This window comes from Larus michahellis, chromosome 4 (assembly GCF_964199755.1).
Source record: "Larus michahellis chromosome 4, bLarMic1.1, whole genome shotgun sequence".
Taxonomy (NCBI): domain Eukaryota; kingdom Metazoa; phylum Chordata; class Aves; order Charadriiformes; family Laridae; genus Larus; species Larus michahellis.
Window position 1 is genome coordinate 20,063,911 of NC_133899.1, and position 13,391 is coordinate 20,077,301.

Consider the following 13,391-nt stretch of genomic DNA (forward strand, 5'->3'; position numbering starts at 1 on the left):
CAAAACCTAAGAACTTCCAGAAGTTTCAAGGATGTCAGGTCCTTACAAACCTGGTACCTTTAGATCACTTCTAGAATACAACCTACAGAAAACAGTACGTAGCCTCTCAAGCACGTTCAGATCCAGTTAATCTGTGTGCTGTTTGTCTGAGGGTCTGTGGGATGTGTGATCCACCTGCTGTGCACCACAGCTCAGCCACCAAGGACTGGGGTAGCAACACCTAGTGTACAGTTCCATGCTATGTGGTGGTGAGCCCCTGGCCCAGGTTGCCCAGAGAAGCTGTGGCTGCCCCATCCCTGGAGGTGTTCAAGGCCAGGCCGGATGGGGCTTTGAGCAACCTGGTCTAGTGAGAGGTGTCCCTGCCCAGGGCAGGGGCTTGGAACTGGATGATCTTTAAGGTCTTTTCCAACCTAAATCATTCTGTGACTCTATATGAAAAAGTGCTTACTATAACTAATTCAAGATGCTTAATAGAAGCTGTCTAAAGCAACCAAACTCTACCACATGCTGGCTCTAGGTGTAGCCTGCTGTAGAGGAACCCTTGAGAAAGCTGTCTGGTACAACCAGTTTATCTATCTTGTGCTAGTATTATGGCAAGGTTTTGTCCCAGAAGCACTCTCAGCTACTCTGGCTAGAACCTCATTCCTACTTGTTGGGTAAGACAGTAAGATTTAAGGAACAACTTACAATTCCAATAAGGTTTTTGGTTTTTTTAAATAGCCTTTGTTCGGTGGTCCAGATTAAGCAGATCTGACTGTCCCCAGTTTGGTCTCTGAGCTACCCTGGGCTCACACAGCAGCACATCAGTGTCAGCACATATCATCAGCTCAGAAATTAAGCATTTTTACTTCCTCCTGGCCCTATAGGACGAGAACAGAAATACCATTCAAGCACTTTGGAAAACTCCCAATTTTATCATCCATTCCAATGAGGGTTAAATTGTTACCGAAAGTCTCATTTTTCCATACCATCTTGTTTTAAATATAATCTTGATGCTTTTAAAGACTTGTATTATTGCTGAGGTTTAGAAATCCTGTAAGAAGAATAACCTTTTTTATTTCAATGATTTTTCGGTATTGTATCCTTCTGGAACCTAATGTTTTTATATGGTAAGCACACACCTTCTGACATTTTGTTATAAATGTATTAAAAAAATAAAAGTTTAAATATTTTCATTGGTTTCTTTGCCTGCAAGAAAACCACATTCTCAGACCTGATTAAAACAAGGTATTTTGAACAATAGGGAGGGGTTTTTGTCTTTCGTTGGTGCTGAAAGGAATAACTGGTTGATGCAAACAAGATAATAAAATTTCAAGGCTCAAATAATTCTGTGCAGTCCACTTTTTCTGGTTCTGTCATGTGGAGTCTGGCAGCACTAACAGAAACCCGACTCTTTAAGATGCAGTTCAGTGGGTGGGTCAAGTATGGTCTACTATGCTATGCCTGTTCTCTTGAATCTGCAGAGCATAAAGGGTGAAAGAAATGAGTGCTTTTAACTTGGCCCCTCTCCCTTGGCCTCTATGGCTCAGACATCCCCCTGCACAGACACAGCCCCCTCAGTTTTCAAGGTGTGCAACCTTCATGCAAGCATTCACAGTGCCTGCTGCAGGCTGCAAACCTGAGCCCCACGTCTTGCACAAGTCCACGCTTTAAGTACGAGGGCATCCACTCCACATTGCATTCTGCTAGCATTTAATATAAGACCACTTCACAACAACAATTTATTATTATGCAGTTGTACTTCTTGACCTCTCAACAGTTATCTAGTCCCTGAACTAATGGAGAGCAGGTTTTTATCTTTATACTGTTCAGCCAAACAAAACAAACCCTATGTACATATGTCCTTAAGAAATGCAGTGATTTAACAAAACCTGTGAGCTGCGATTCCACAAATGCCTGGCAGAATGACTCACACGGAGTTCAGGATGCAATTATCGTAAGAACTGCTCCATTCCACAACAGTACTTCTCTAATTTTAAGATTCTGGATGATGCAGTACAACCAACCAAAGGGGTTTCCAGTGCTGCTACAACATTGCATGCTACAGTGCCTGCACAGGCAGCCTCCAAACACTTTGGTATTTGAAAGCAGCGATGTGGGAGTTCAAAACCTGAAATCACACAATAGCAGTATATTCCAAATGGATCCCTCTGCAAAGAACGGAAAGAGATGAGCATGATGAGGGGAAGATGATGTCTTTCCATATCAAATGTAATTAAGTACCTTTGTTCTCATTAAAGAGGTTCATGAACTTCTAAATTAGCAGAAGACTGTCAGCTTGAATGCCCTGGCCCTGCTGCAATTTGTGTAACATCCTCACTACCTTTTTGCCTATAACTAGGTGTAATTGTTACCTTCTCTGTGTTTGGCTGCAACAGGCTCTTAAATACCTTTCAAACGTCAATCCAGAATTTTAAATATTCAGCAAAATCCAGCTAGACCTTTCTCTGCAATTAAAAACTTCTGAAGTCAACTGCCACACTGTCACCAGCTTCAGCAAAGCCAATATTGAATATTTTATATTGCTTAGTAAGGACCTTCAGGATACCAAGGAACAAAAGGCAATTACAAGGTCTGCAAGACACCAATGGAAAAAAAAAAATCCTCAGCCTAGTATGGTGCCAAGCACTATGCTAAATATATTTCTAATGAAAGGTGTATCACACAAGTCAAACTAATTCTCAGTACGCAGCCTGGTCTATTATCTCAGCCCCAAAATAAGACTGTTGTGAAATGGGTATTTAAACTCTATTTTTCTGTTACTCCTTGGTTACATATAATTTCTCTTTTCCATATTTGCCGAGAAAGCTATTTATAGCGACAGCAAACTCAGACTTTTAACAAAACGTTTCTTGTATCCCACAATAAGCACATAAGAAGGACTTCATGCTGTAGCTACTTCATTAATTGTTAGATTGGTGTTCTTGGAACTCTGTGGCACATATGAACTAACAGTGCTCTTACCTGCAGCTGACCCTGAACATCCTTCCACGCCACAGCAAAATCCTCAGCATCACTGTTCTGCAGCTGGGTGTTCTAATGCTAGAGCAAATTAGAAGCTGTAAACATAGCACTGATTACACACCACCAGAAAGAAACAGAGTCTGGTTAAATGCTGGGCAGTGGCTCTGTACCCAGTATAAGAGGTCCTTGTCCAGGCCTGGATTCCCAGGGGCTGACAATTACAAGGAGGTTTCTGACCACAATACCAGACAAGTTCAAAAACAGCTTCCAAATGACCACAATGGAACGCAAAATAAACATGCATTCCTCTCTGAAACCCCACTGCTTTTAAAACAGTTTGATGTATTTTTAAAGAGAAATTATATGCACGAGTCCTACTACAAGAAGGGACTACAGAGAGCAACACAGAAGATCCCACTCAGTCCTATGTCTGGTTTGAGGACAAGCGAAAAGTACAGAATTTCTTTTGCCTCTGGGTAATGATTATTTACAAGTGCAAGCATAATTATCTGTCTGGGACCTCCAGTTTATTATTTTAAAAAATAATCTATATTTTTATTCACATTTTAAACATGGGCAGAACTGTCACAAGCAGAAACTCTTCAATTATGAATAGCTCTCTGTCGAGGCTCTACATAAGACGACTGTGCTTAAAGCTCCCATCCAGCATGGGGACGGCAGAGGGCAATAGAAAAAAATAGGAATGGAAGGAGGAGATACTCAATCCGCAGACATACTATAAAGATACAAAAGCATCTAAAAAGGAAAAAAAAACCAAAATCGGCAACAAAAGAAAAAACATTAAGAAACACAAAATGGCCCTTCATTATTTGGGAGGCATTCCACAGTATGTACATTGCTTACTAATTTTGTTTCTGAGAAGCATGACTACACCTTGCCTTTTCTTTTTGAGATGCTTTTATTAAATCTTATTTTAAATATAATTATTTGATTAGCTGTTGCCCAGCCACCGCAGGGAATGCAAATACAGAGTGTCTCAAAAAGAGAGTCACAGCTCTCAGCTTTTAAGGGGAGCTAAAGAATGGAGCAGTGTATCTAGTTCCCAGCTAGAGGCAGAGACACAAGTGGAATATTCTCCCTGTAAGCAAAGGGATACAGGCAGCAGCGTCCAAGAAAGCCGCAGGAAGCTGGCACTGTATATATGGCATTGCATCGATCTGAACAGATGATCTCCTGTGAGAAAATACCTTTATTTATTCAGGCAGACTGCACAGCATAGCCGACTGGCACCATGTCAAATACAAAAATGGCAGCATTCTAAATGGGGACACGTTCTGCCATCGAGGGAGGCTTCAAAGAAAGAGAACGGGCTAAACAGCACTTAAAAGGCCCGCGTTGCATCTTTACCAAAAAACCCTGACACTAACCTGGTTTAGAAAGAACCACTTAGATGATCTTAGATGCTCGTGCCCCTTTTGGAATGGAAATACCACTTATACCTCTATCCTGCTGTTTCATTCATATCATCTATAAACATCAAACAAAACCCATAGCCTGGCAGTGCAGGCATTGCACATGGATACACTAAGAGACTGGCCTTGAAGAGCTTCCTGTCTGTGACAAGCACAAAAGAAAACACACAGAAATTAAATGCTTCGTCAGTATATACCCATGAAACCTATGGAACCAAGTGCCTTGCTACAACAGACTTAAAGCCTATTTTGTATTGAAATATGAAGACATAGTCTTTCCTAGATTTTTCTCCGCCTTCTTCCCTTTTTGGAGACTTTTTTGATGTGTATCGCAGAGCACATACCAAGATAATGCAAGGAAATGTGAAAATGTAACATTTAACATGGAAGTTGACCTTACGGTTCTGCTGTGCAACATAGAACTGCTGGTTTTTGTTAAGCATTAGTCAGCGTTATGCAAAAAGAGAACGGTGGTGGGGTATGTGTGGAAAATTTAAAACCCTGAAATCTACAAAAAATGTGTTTAATGCACGAAGGAAAAGAGATGCAACTTCCCTAGCAGTTTCACACAAAACAGAAAGACATTAAGCCATGATAATGCAATATACCAGCACAGTTTTCAGCACAAGACCATAACATATCAACACCAAGATCTTTGTCCTTTGGCATGCTAGGCCTAGAGATTCAGGATTAGTGCTCTTCAATGAGCAACAGGCTGCACAAGATAATTTTCTTGTAATCTTACCACACTTTCCCCATGCCTCATCAGTGTCTTCAGATAGTTTTGGTTTTATGCTTCAGTTCCAGATGCATAAACCTTAGATGAAACATTTTTGTAGGCAGAAACACCTTTTGCTGAAGAGAAACATGAATGCCTGCCCAATTCTGAGACACTTCCTGGCTTGCTTTTCTGTTAGCCTCTGACACCTCTGCTTTGCTCTAAGGATAGACAGCCTGGTCAACCGGGAACAATGGAAGAGATGGCCATTGATTTTAAGCAAGGCTAAGGCTTAATGAGGATGCCAGCACAGTCGTTTAAGGGATCATTACTTAAACTCTCTGAACCAAATGAAACTGCTAGATTTGGAGTCCAAAGACCATTTTAATCACCAAGATGAGGACACACTACCAGAGAGAGACACATAGTAGCAGAAATGTATATATAGGCAGCTGAGGCTGATATGTGTCACTTAACACAGCTGAAACAGTTACTTGTTTTTAAAATTAGGGGGGGAATGTTTTAAAACGAACCAGGGATGACTAGACTTAAACATAAAACGCATTTTACTGCATTGAGTTTTGGGCCCCTCACTACAAGAGGGACATTGAGGTGTTGGAGTGTGTCCAGAGAAGGGCTACAAAGCTGGTGAGGGGTCTGGAGGACAAACCTTATAAGGAGCGACTGAGGGAGCTGGGGTTGTTCAGCCTGGAGAAGAGGAGGCTGAGGGGAGACCTTATCACCCTCTACAACTACCTGAAAGGAGGGTGTAGAGAGATGGGAGCTGACCTCTTCTCCCTGGTGACAAGTGATAGGACAAGAGGAAATGGGTTCAAGTTATGTCAGGGGAGGTTTAGATTGGATATTAGGAAACATTTTTTCACTGAAAGGGTTATTAAACATTGGAATAGGCTGCCCAGGGAGGTGGTGGATTCACCATCCCTGGAGGTGTTTAAAAAAACTGTAGATGTGGTACTTAGGGACGTGGTTTAGAAGTGGTTTTTGTCAGGGTAGGTTAATGGTTGGACTCGATGATCTTAAAGGTCCCTTCCAACCTCAGCGATTCTATGATTCTATGATAAAGAACACTCCCCTGAGTTTTCAGCCTTACATGCATAGATTCTATGATTCTAATTCTATGATTACAACAGAATTAACACTAAGTTTAAATGAAAAAATGGGCTTCGCAACCTTTTATCCCCCATTGCCCTCTCCCTTCTTCCCCCTCGGGCAAGGAAAGCTCATAAAGTTAATAAATGCTAGCCATAACACAGTATCTTAAAGTGAGGCAACACCCACAAAACATCCTTACATACTGTTTGCCTTTTTGTCAGTCAACGTGACTTGAAAAATAGCTGTTTAGACTTATTTTATTATTTGTAAATGCATATCTAGAAAAAATAAAGTTCTACAGCAAATCAGACTTAAAGCAACTAAATTTCAGCAATACTTAAAACAAAACAAACAAACAGGCAAGCCCCCCCAAAAGATTAAGCCTTTTATACTACAGAAAGAGGCTAAGTGTGTTCAAAAGATTTTTTTCTCTTCATAAAGCTTTCCTCTGAAAGGGCCATAGGACAGAGGCTCCACTCACAAGAAAGAAGCTATGATGGAGAACTCTCAAACAACAATAAAGAAGCAATAAAGAGACCCTAAGCGTTACTGCTGTTTTAAAACACCAGGGGCATGAACATTCAATACTAAAGCCGCTGTCTTGGTCCTTAGCTTACTCACTACTTGGTACAGCGTCCCAGCACGCCAGGATACACACGTGGCAAAAGAGCAGGCAAAATTATATGGTATGAATATTCTTTTTGTACCTTTTCACTACCCGTGTGTGCACTTAGTTTCCTCAATCTGAAAGTCACATAGACACACTCAACACATGAGCTTTTGTTTCTTAAGTCCCACCATTACTTCTAAAACGAAGGCCTCTAAGTGAGGCAGTCTGTTCCCTCGTGCAAACTTGCGGACCGGAAGCAGGTACTGACACAACTTATTTGATGTAGAAAACAACCAGGCTGGCTGGGAGGAGCAGACCCGCCGTGGCAGCAAAGTTAGCCACAGCCCGCTGGGCAGGGCCACCGCGGCGAGACGGGCGAGGGCCTGCGCCGCCCTGACTGGAAACCGCCCCAGAGCTCGACGTCCAGGGCCGCCCGCCGCGGCGCAAAGGGCTTGGCCGGCTTCGGAGTCCCTCCCGCCAGCCCCGGAGCCCAACGCCTCCCCCGCCCGGCTTACAGCTGACTTCCCGCGGCGCAGAGGCGGGCCCGCTGCTCCTCCTCAGCGACGCGCGGGGAACGCTGGGGGTGTGAGGAGAACATGTCCGCCCCCTCCCCTCAGGCGGCGGGAGGCCAAAATGGCGCCCGTCCGGGCTAAGAAGGGGGCTCGGCCAATCAGGAGCGGGGCCGATGCGCTCCCGAGGGAAGGGGGCGCGGGGAGGTGGCCGCGGCAGGACGGCACCGGGAGGAGGAGGAAGAGGCGCTGCCGGAGTGCTGCGGCATCCCCGGCAATCGGCCACCCGGTTGCCTCTCCCTCACACCTTTGGAGGCTCCAGGGGAGTCAGATCAAATTAAGGAAGAAATTGTTTGCTGTGAGGGTGGTGAGCCCCTGGCCCAGGTTGCCCAGAGAAGCTGTGGCTGCCCCATCCCTGGAGGGGTTCAAGGCCAGGCTGGACGGGGCTTGGAGCAACGTGGTCTAGTGGGAGGTGTCCCTGCCCAGGGCAGGGTGTGGCACTGGGTGGGCTTCAAGGTCCCTTCCAACCCAAACCATTCTATGAATCTGTGATTAATTAATTCTGGATGCAGTCATGGCGCTCTCCACCTCTGTGAGAGCTGCGCTTATCAGCCCTTCACTGTAAATGATTTTGCAGCTGCCTGGGAGGTAGGCATGAGATTATGTGTGTCGACCTACAGTACAGTCACTTCAACCGTTCCTCGAAATGCTGCAGTTGAAAAGAAATATGACATTTCCAAGTGCTGCAGTGAAGGCTGTTTGTCTCTCCCTCCCACCCCCTTCATCACTGCAACTTGATTTATTTGCCAATTGTCAGGGTTGTGAATAATTGCTTTCTTAGATACTCTAACATGAAGCAAGCAGCCGCTTTATGGGAATACAGACACAGCAGGATCCATCAGCCTTGAGAAGCAGGAGTCCACTCGGCAAACGGCAGCGCCCGCTCTTTCTTCCAGACCAACATCTCGCCTGGAGTGTGACTGGCGTAGCCAGAGAGAGCAGAGGCTGTGGAAAATACCAGGAGTGAGAGACAACAATTACACAGCTGCACTTAAGCAAAACCCCAAGGAAGAAGAGGAGGTTCCATGACCAGTCCCTAAGATATCCTGGGATGGCGTCGCCACCCCTGCACCATCAGACCTGCAACTGGCAGGCTTTCCCTCTGCGTACAGGGAGATCATCAGCTCTCATTCTTTCATTAGTTCCCTTGTCCACATGAGAGGCATCTTTAGGGCTCTCAAATCTGAGACAGAATCCTGCTAGGGGGGAAAAAAAAAAGTTTAAAAAAAAAAAAAAAGTGGGTCATCTTCATGACAGCCTTTCAAAACAAAACCAAAGCCCTATAGCCATGTAAGTGCATATACTATCTATACATTAAAAGCATAATTTTTATATAATATATACATTCTATATATATATATGAAACCCGATTGTTTTTATTACTGAAGTATCCAAGGATTTGCTGCCTCTAAGCCTTTATCTGCTGTATCTCGGTCAAACCTCCTAAGGCTGCGTTTGAAATCACACTGCGCTAAGAAAACAAATGATTAAAGCAGAGCAAGGGAGCCAGGGGATTAGTTTATTCTGCATGGCCTTGAGCAAGTCATTTTTAGCTCTGAGGCCCTAATCTTATAGTGAGCCTGGGGCAGATGAAACACTTGAACACCCACACAAAGCACACTTAGTTTTTCCTCATCTGAAAAATGGGGATATCAACACACACCTCTCTCCGAGAAGCATCTGGATCATTAATCTGCACTAAATGCTTGGAAATGTGAAGTTTTAAAATTATTAAGTACCAAACCAAACTAACATTTTGCAATGCCATCGGAGTCAATAAGGCAGAATGAAAACACAAGCACCCATTGTATTCGGCTCACAATCGTCACTGGAAAAAATCTAACACTCGGAAGCCGTAATAGTCTCTTGCCCTTCTAACAACCCACTGTAACTACAAATAGAATACAAAAGATGAGTGACTAAATGAATTAGTCTTGAACTGCATCCTCGATCTTGTTAAATGCAGGAAGCCTACACAGAGCAGTTTCAAAGGGACTAATGAAGGAGAAAAGCAAGCTCTGGGATCTTAGTCCTCCAACTGCCCAGCCTTCACGCAAAAGGCCCCCGGTTTTGCAAATAAAGGAACAAATCTTGCAGCTGCTGCCACCACTTAGAAAACACCCTTTAAATGAAATGCAAGACTTGTCCTTCATTAGGGCCATGACAATTTCACTGTCCTAGAAGTATTATTTATTCAGTGTATTTAGCACGAGACACTTTGTTGCCCACCTGTTTTTTTATGATAGGTGCACATATTAGTCTTATGAGCAGTTATCACTTTTTGTAATAGTTTTCTGTTTCAGTGCATGTATGTATGGTGTATCTCATAACATCACAAGCATTTTATTTGCTCGTAAGATGAGACAGCTGCATTGCAAGTCCTTATTAGAAGTAAATATGATCCGAAAAACGCACTAGAAATTTAAAAGTGGATTCGCGGCACCCTCTTGTGGATTTGTGCTGTGATAAATACCAAGTATTAGTAAAACTTCCGTTAGAATTCAGAGCTACAGAAAAGTTATTATTTTTGCAGCAAAACTATAACAGGGAAGTTAAATGTGAATGGCCAAACTTTGTAGTTGATGTTTATTTTTAATACCTGACTAAAACCCCAGTCTTTAATGCAAGTATCTCTTGTGCCGCATTAAAAAAATCTGCCAGTTACACATTGGCTCTCATACAATATATGAACTGTAATACTATTAGTTGAGTGGTGGCAGGGGATCTTGTTGTTATTAAAACATGCACCTATGCCTTGCAGGCCTAGTCAGGATCAAAGCTGTTGTCATTTAGAAAAAAAACTGCCTGCGGTGGCCACACAGAATAAGTTCCTTCCAAGAGAAAAGAGGATTCTTGCTCTGCTTATTAAGATGCCAGTAGCCAGAAGCTCTTCCAAGTCGGCACATCATGGCAATGCTTCTGTCAGCTCTGGGAACACAGTGGAGTCTGAATGCTGCTACTGGCTAGATGCGTTTTTCTGATACAGTGGCTTTCCTCCCCCATGTGTATGCCTGCAGTAAAATGCCCTGTGGAAGAGGACAGGGACAGAAGTACTTTTTTGTTTTGTTTTTGCATACGTATATAAGGAATGGCCAGTATCCCCATATAAGCAGCCGTTTTCCACACAATTTACAGATCACACTAGGTTTTCAAGTCCAACCTGAAGAATTCACAGAAGCCAAGGAAGACTGATACATACACTAAATACTCCTAATTACACATGAAGAAGTCTTTCTCCAAGTTACCCAGATTCGTATCAACACAGCTATGTTCTATATGCATCAAATTTAATGAGTGGCGTGACTTCTGTGAAAACATTCAAACCACACATGCAGCAAGGATTTGCTTCAACGTAACAGCTTCCAGCATGTTTTAACCAAATCCTCAAAGCACTTTCAGTCCCTGTCTAAATACATAAGCATGACCAGCAAGCATCAGTAATGTTGATCATGCTCAGTGTGAATTAAAACATGCACAAGGTTTCCTGAGCACATCCGCCAGATTTTGTTCCTCTAAGAAACCCACAGGTGCTAAAATACGCTCAGCATTCCAGACTTTTTATTTTTTTGGACAGCAATGATACAACTACCACTCCAGGTATACTGAAATTTAAGATGTTCTTCCTCACATGCAGATAATATGATTCATATTAACTGCAGTTCAGTTCCGGAAGCACAGTTTTGCAGCTATGCCAGCTACTCCATCTAGCCTATGCCCTTCACTTTCACTACACCCACCTCTGAGAATATCAGTAGTCTCAAGTCTCTGAATACCAAAAGGGTTTAAAAGGGATACCTCTCAGTCACCATGCCTAGTATCTACCACAGTGTCCACACAGCTTCAACATATGTAACACTGTTAACAAAATACAAATTCCCATCAACATGGATTTCTTCCCTTTGGCATTTTAGCAAATTTATCCCGTTTATTTTTTCTTAGGAAGTACAATTCAGGCACATATATATACACAGATATCTCTGAGAAAGTTAACACTAGACATTAAAATACTGTAAATTCAGTTGTGGTTTTGTTCTATCTTACTTTTAGTTTTTAAACATATAAATTCTAATATATTGTTGTCTAATAGTTCTGCGTTCCCTTTGGAACATTGCATGATTCTGTTATATCCAGAATCACTTGAGCAGTTAAATGCAAAGCACCTTCAGAAGCTCTTCCTACTGCAGAAGAACAGCAGCTCATCCTTTCTGTGTTAGGCCTTGAGCAAACACAGGAGGCAGCATCTAAGTTTTTTCTGCTGTAGCTATGAAATGCAAGCCTTGCAAGCCTTATGCATTCAGACTTGCACAACTGCCTCTGTACCTTTTTTTTTTTTTTTTTTTTTTTTTTTTTTTTTTAAGATATAAAGCACCCAGCCTTTACCATTTAAAAGGTTTGGCCGTATTACTGTTCCCTTGTTCCCTTTACAATCGCACCGCTTATGTTCCCAATATGTAACAGATTTGTGCCACCATACTTTCTGTGGGCTAGCATCAGTGTATCAAAATTAGAAACAATTATTTAATGAAGAGCAACCTATCTATTCCAGCAAAGTTTGTAAGAAATGAGAGTCTGAAGTTAAACATCTTAAAAGTACAGTTTTGAAAAGTGAAATCTACAGATCTCAGCAGGAGCTGCCGGGTTCCTGTTCTAGTGAAAAACATTTGTTGTGTTTCGTTGTTTCCTTACGTCTATTAAGACCTTGGTCAGAAAAATAGTTCTGAAAAATTTAGGAATATTTCGTATGACTTCCAGGTCTATAAATATGATCACACTCTTAGGAAGAAAAACAGGAAAAATCCCTACTCACCAGAATTATATATCATGGTGACCAGGAAAGTAAAGCAGAGTAGGCTCCTGCTCACTCGTGGCTTCTTTATGGCATTCCTTTCACTTTGCTGAGTTGCTGCTCAGAGGAAATAGCAGTAGCTTTGGTAAGCGGAGTTATCCCTGCTGACATATCCCTGCTGGCTGACATAATTTAGGACAGGCAGTACATTGATTTTCTATTTCCCTTAATAGGTCACACATACAAAATGGATACACCAATTGATTGTTCATCTAAAGCAGAATTAATTGCAGACGCTACATACACTACAGTTTCTGCCAACATGATTTCAAATGCAACTCAGAAAACCTCAGTTGTGGATATGTATATATTGTTCTGCAATAGCCCAATTTAGCTAAACTGGCAGATATTACTTAGACCTCTAACAGAATAAGGTCACATTTTTGATCATATAATGCATATTAAATATCTCCTACAGATTTACTAGTTTTTCAGACTATGGCTCTTTTTCTTTTGTTTCTGGTCAGACTACCCATTTTAAATTTGTCTTTTCCAATTAACGTGAATATGTACATTTTCTCATTTCCAGTTACCCCTTTCCAGACTTTGGTCACTATTCAGGAAACGTCTCTTCAGAAATGCAGCAGCTCAGACTCCGGCAGAACGTCAGTGCATCATACTTTAATTCACTGACTATTTCAGTTTAATACTAGCCACAACTTAACGCAAGTCTGCAAGCAGCTAAACTGTTTTGTTCTCCTATTAAGTTTACTAATATACATAGGTAGCTTGACTTGGGATTTCTTTTTGTGCACTCTGAAGATTATTTCCCATTTTAGAGTGACAAGAGCAAAGCCTAGAAATAGATGAGCTTAACTCACTTTTACCTGCTGCTGGTGTAAGGTTTACTGTCGTCATTCACTGATATGCCATGCAATAACCAGCAAGTCAACTGTTTCACAGCCACATAACATTATTCAAACCCCCAAAATACCAGTGTTTCACACTGAAATAGACGATAACAAGTATGGATATAAATGTACATAAACCCTGTCAGGAATACCTGTCCTTAAGAAAAAGGTTCCTCTCTACCTCCCCAACCATGTATTTCAAAAACAAACCCAAAAAGGTTTAAAGTGTATTTCAGAACAGATAGTTTGCTCTCTGAGCACAATAAAAAAAAAAAATCCCCCTGCCG